This window comes from Beta vulgaris, chromosome 9, assembly GCF_026745355.1.
Source record: "Beta vulgaris subsp. vulgaris cultivar EL10 chromosome 9, EL10.2, whole genome shotgun sequence".
Taxonomy (NCBI): Eukaryota; Viridiplantae; Streptophyta; class Magnoliopsida; order Caryophyllales; family Amaranthaceae; genus Beta; species Beta vulgaris.
The window spans coordinates 27,308,631-27,314,499 of NC_079210.1; the positions used below are offsets into that span (position 1 = coordinate 27,308,631).

A 5,869-nucleotide genomic window follows, 5' to 3' on the forward strand; every position below is an offset into this window, starting at 1 on the left:
ATATTATATTTCTCGTATTAGATTTTGGTTGCATGTTACTTTGATCTTATAGTATTGAAAAACTATTACCATTTTCAAATAACATGAGGTTCTCACCATATTCTAGCATAATTATCTCTACTTTATAGAATTGTAGGATCTTACGATCCGATCCCACGGATTCGATCCTATCAACACTACAAGAAAAAGCCAAAACAACGACGGCTTCTCTGCGACTGTTACAAAAACGGTCGTTATTCTTGAAATCACCGACTGTTTAAAACCGTCGTTCCCACCGACTGCTTTTAGAGTGGTCAACACGCGGTAAACAGTCGTTATTTTTCAGCGACCGTTTAAAACAGTCGTTGTTTTCTTATTTTAGATTTTTGGATTTTTTTAATTTAAACGACTGTATTAAACGGTTGCTGATGACAAAGAAAACGAAGACAAAGTGAAGTTGCCTGTTCTCTCTCCTCATTCCTCACTCTCCTTAACCGGTAAACCCTAATCCCTCATCTCTCTCCTCTTCAGATCTGCTCCTTCCTTCTTCCTCCTTCCTCCTCCCTCTCAATCCACCGGAGCAACGGACGCTTATTGAAGAGATAGAGACTGAGGAGAGAGAAAGTGAAACAAGAAAAAAAAGAATCCAAAAAAAGGGTTTCTTCAACTCTCCATCTCTAAGAAGGTAAGCGATTTTGATTTCAAGTTTTTATCTTTTTTTTTCTTCGTCTTTTTTCTGTTCATCGAATTCTAGGGTTTTTTCGATTTTTTTGGGATACCAATCTGAAAATCTGTCACATTGTCGGCGGAAAATCGAAGAGATATACTCTTGTTCTTGAGTTGAAATTGTAGTTTGTTTTTTTCACTAATTTGATTTTCTTGTTGCTATTTTATCATGTTTCATTACGTTTAGTTTTAGATTTCTGTCTCGACGTTTCAAGTATCTTCTTCTTCCTTCTTCATTTCCCCAAAATTTCTGATCATCCTTCGCATCGCAGCTTAGGGTTTTTCTTTCCTTCTCAATTCGCCTCAATCTTTTTTGTCAATTTCCTCCAATTATCAGGTGAGTCATCTATCTCATGTTATAAAAGATTTTCTTTCATAATACCTGTCTTCTTGCGATGTTAATGTTAATTTTGTGATTGTTGATGTTAGTCTACTATTATAATCGTTTGTTATAATTGAATTAGAAACTGTTAATTTTGTTCATGAAATTGTACCATATATTGCTTGAATTTTGTTTATGTTTTTCTTCTTCATACATCACAATATGTTTAGGAATGAATTCGAAATTTCTCTGTTTTCTCGCTTCAGGTACGAATGATTCTCGAGTGTTTTCTCATATTCTGGCGACATGTAATATCGTAACTCTTTATTTAAGTTTGAGTGTTAGCTGCTTTGAGCTTTTGATTATGGAAATTGGTGTTTTGCTTTTAGGGCTAAAACTGCAAAAATTGTTGAACCTTTCGGTTTGATAGTTCTATTTGCACCATATTATTATGGTTTTAGATCAAGGGAGTTTCCCTAGGATGTTAGCTTGTTCGCTCTTCGGCTGTTTCGGCTTTATTAGTTTATAAGACGCATGAGTTACGTTGTGCTTTATTTCTAGGAAGTGTAGAAGCAAGGAGAACATTTTTGACAATTAGCTAACATTCATGTTCTTCAACAAAAGTTTTTTTGAAAAATGTTTGAGATATTCCATTTTGACTACCATGTCACCCTTTATGTTTCAGCTACTTTGGTAAAGTTAAATTGCTGGTCTAAATTTAAGAAGCAACCTTTCTTCTGATTCCATCATGTCCAATGGTGATCCTAAAAACAATCGAATCTCTCATGAAATTGGTGTACCATAGATGCTTTTCTTGGTACTTGACTTGATCTGGACTCTTGCCAAAATAGTTTGTAAAGAGACTGAGATGCATCTTTAACCATGGAAGTAATGTATGTTAGAATTCTACAGCTAATTTCATTTGTAGAAGGATGTAGAGTTTTCGACCTCCAGTTTCGTCCATATTTTGATGGACGCATAGACCTAGCTGTCCATATGATGATGGACACATAGACCTAGTAAGAACCATGGTAGGGGACATGTGCTTTTATGTGCTTGAATGTGATTTGTTACCGATAATCAAAATCAACAAGGAAAAATGATGAGCAGAAACATAAAAGCTTTAACAATAGGATTAGTAGGAGTAACAATCACTTTCTCTGCATACTCTCAAACAGCGGTCTCCTCAAGCAATTGCATTGTTATTGGCTTCCTTGTCCTCATCTTCGCATTACTCATTCATGAAGGTTTCATCTCAGTCTAGAACTATTTGATTTATGAGAGGATATTTTTCGTGTACTCATAATATTTGTTAAACTATGCTTCTCATGTAAGGATCATATTTATTTATCTTTGCTTAACAATCTTATTTTGTTGCTTGGTTTTTATTTTTATGTTTCTTGATGAAAGTTATGTACTTAGAAGTATTTTTGGATCATCAATCATCTGAATAGCTTGTAAGGAACCTTTGCTCATATTACCACTCTTTTTTCATTCAAGTCAATTTTGCGATAGTCTATAAGATATATATATTTGTGCTGCATTAGTAGTTCATAACCAAACTAAACCAAGCATCAATTATTTCTGATAAGGTTAAGGCTCCTACCAAAGTATATTGCTCATTTTACGTTTTTTCTCATTAACTTTTTATGCTCATTTTAACTTGTGTTGTCATAATTCCCGAATTCGGTTATCTGCTTGAATGTGATTTGTTACCGATTTATTGATGGTTTGACTTATGCGATAAACTCATCGGATGATTTTAACTTTGGCAGGTTGTACATACACAAGCCCATTATTTGTTTGATGATGCAGCAAGCCATCAAGGAAGGGAAGTTAGTCCCTGCTGCAAAACATTTTTGTAATTTACGAGAGTTAGAATATCGGAAGAAATGTGACTTTGAAGCTTTTGTTGTCACATCATACTTATGATCTTTCTAGTCATCTTCAATCTTGCGTCTTTAGACTTTTAGGGAGTTTTTGTGTAAATTAGTTATTTAGTTTACAAAGTACTCTGACCATTACTATGGAATGACAAAAAAAAATTATTTCTACAATTTTGCTTTTGATATTAATTTCTTCTTGGTTGAAATAATTTTAGTGAGTTGAATTCTCTAATTGACTGATTATTCAATTGTTATTCCTCAATCTTTTCTATTTCCAAGTTTCTTCCTTTATGCAAATTGTAAGGCTGCAGCCTGCATTATAAGAATCATATGACTTGAATCAACGACCGCTTTAAGCAGACGTTAAAAGAATCAACGACTGCTTTAAGCAGTTGTTAAATCAACGACGGTTTTAAACCGTCGCTGATTTAACGACTGCTTTAAACCGTCATTGTATTAACGACAGCTTAAAATCGTCGTTGGCATGAAGTTAACGTCGGTTCTTGAAACGGTCGTTGATTTTCCAGAAACCGTCGTTAATATTTTCACCGATGGCCAAGCGGTCGTTGATTCCAATATCCGCGACCATCTGTACAGCGACGGTTGGTTAACGACGGTTTGGCCGTCGGTGAGTCATCAGCGACCGTTTTTACTATATTAACGACGGCTTTAAGCAGTCGTTGATATCGTGTTTTCTTGTAGTGCAACTCCTACGATCCAAAGTAGAATCCCGATCCTAATAACATTGCAGTAAGCGCGTTATCATCAAAACTCACTTAAGGTCAAGGCAGTTAGAGGTCAAATTCCAGCATTACAATCTAAAGTGCCTAGCTATCCAAATAAAGAGCTAAATTATAGCTTCAAAGCACAATATGGGGCATATGGAAGCAATCAATCCAATCCAGTCAAATCGTATTTTTGGTATTTTTTTAGCAATATTTTTTTTGAAAGCAATGAAACTAGACTAACTACACTAAAAAGCAATTAAAGTGAGGAGAGTACTTACAAAGATCCTCCCCCAAGCTGAACTAGGCATGGCCTCATTGCAGCAAGGAAAAGGAGAAGGAATAGGGGCGTCAATTGCCCAAGGAAGCATCACTATCATCATCCTTCATTACCCGTGCACCACTGGTCCCTAGAAGGCTGTAACTGGGGTTCTATGTGTACCAGGAGGGGTGGGGGCCTTCCTCCGAAATTCGATGAGTCCTACAATATGCATCGTACATGGGGTACATGGCCAAGTGCTGGTCAGTCTGCAATGTAGTAACCTGCTGGCTGAGTGCAGTCATGCCAAGCTCCAAACCCTTAAGGGTGCTCATCATGCCCAAAAAATCAAAATCACCAGCACAAGGTGGAGGGGAGCAGAAGAGGAAGGATCAGCGTCAGCATCAAGAGGCGGGTGCCTACTGTATGTGTGCTGGGGTATCTCATGAGTGGGGATGGGGACATCCTGACCTTGGTTGGGGAGGTGATAATGCGTCTGCACAGGCTGTAGACAAGGCAAGGGATCAGGAAGAATGATGGAACGCTAGGTGCCGACAAACCCATGATAACGACCCGTACCAGCCCGCTCTATCCAATGAAGAGAGTCAAGATAATTAGAATCGATAAGGGTGGGGCTGGGGACTTGTTATGTAGTGTAAAACTAGCAAACTTATATTACACTCCCAAAGATGGGTTCTTAAAACTGGAGACTTGTGCAACAATGATTGGTTCGAATCTCGTTGCTAACTCCTGACCAGCAACCTGCAAAAAAGGGACCCACCCTGGAGGTTTGGGTGGTATTTCCCCCTCCGATGCCTAAGTCAGATGTCAGGGTGAAGAGAACTTTTAGAGAGAGAAGTAGAGAGAGAGAGAAGAATTTATGACAGAGTAACAGTACTATGCTCTGAAAAACGTACCTTTCACCTGAAATCAAGGACTATTTATACTGTTTGAAATGACTGTTGTGCCTTTGATGTCACCTAATTTGGAGCATCTGATTGGCTAATCAAAGTAGTGGGACACGTGGCAGTAATTAATTGGTCAGCACACCTCACTTTCATATAAAGGTGTAGATCATTTTTACTGGGCCTAAGTACAACTTTTGGGGCCAGGAGAGGGGCCTTTAGTACACTTTCTTCAGAGAAACGTACTTTTAGGCCTGCCACTTTCAGACCCTTTGTACTTTACTCCCCTGCATGTATGCCACATGTAGGGCCCTGATGAGGCCACGTGTAGGGCCCTGATGAGGCCACGTGTCAGCGCAATAGCCGTTGATTTTTTAGGCTACAACATTTGCCCCTTAAAAGAGGGAGTTATTATCTTCTAGGCGCCAAGACGGTTAATCTTCCTCTTTTAACCGACCTGGAACTGCCCTTCCCCTTTATTCAAAAAAGAGCGCGATTTTGCCGGTCTCCATAGGTCAACCCTATGCATAACGGTCACTTTTCACCGGATGAGGAGGTCATTTTCACCCCTCTATAAATATGTGCCTTAGTCGCTCCTGGAATCATTTTAACATCGCTGAGAAATTTTCTAGAGAGAGAGACTCTGCAAATTTTTACTGAACTTTTAGAGAGAAGAACTACTCCCGTCCAAGCTCTTACTTCGCTCGTCCGAGGCCTCAAGTCATCTTTGACGCTCGTCCGAACTTTCCTCTACAGGTATATTCTCAACTCTTTCTTGCTTTCACACATATTTTAAGAAAATGAGCTCGTCTTCTTCATCGAACAAACCCGACCGCTCAAGGGTTGGTACTAGCCCTAGAACAGAGGGCCTATCTTCTTCGGCATCTTCTAGAGTTGGACCCATTGCCGGACATGCATTCTTTTATTTTCTATGCCGGCTAAGTCAGACGACCCAGTCTTACCTGTGCAGGGTAATCTGGCTCGTGTTAAGCAAACAGCTCGTATCAGACGAGAGTTAACCTGCCGGCCTCCAGCTCGGAAATGGAGGCATCTACGGGGCGAAATCC

At 39.0% G+C, this 5,869-nt stretch overlaps 1 long non-coding RNA gene across 1 annotated transcript; it reads left to right on the top strand.

Annotated features, from left to right (window-relative positions):
* Positions 1–404: 404 nt before the first annotated feature.
* On the top strand, positions 405–3,084 carry LOC125493862 (uncharacterized). Its single transcript, XR_007270178.2, has 3 exons — positions 405–664; positions 978–1,042; positions 2,803–3,084. It is a non-coding gene; the product is annotated as an uncharacterized LOC125493862 (long non-coding RNA).
* Positions 3,085–5,869: the final 2,785 nt, after the last annotated feature.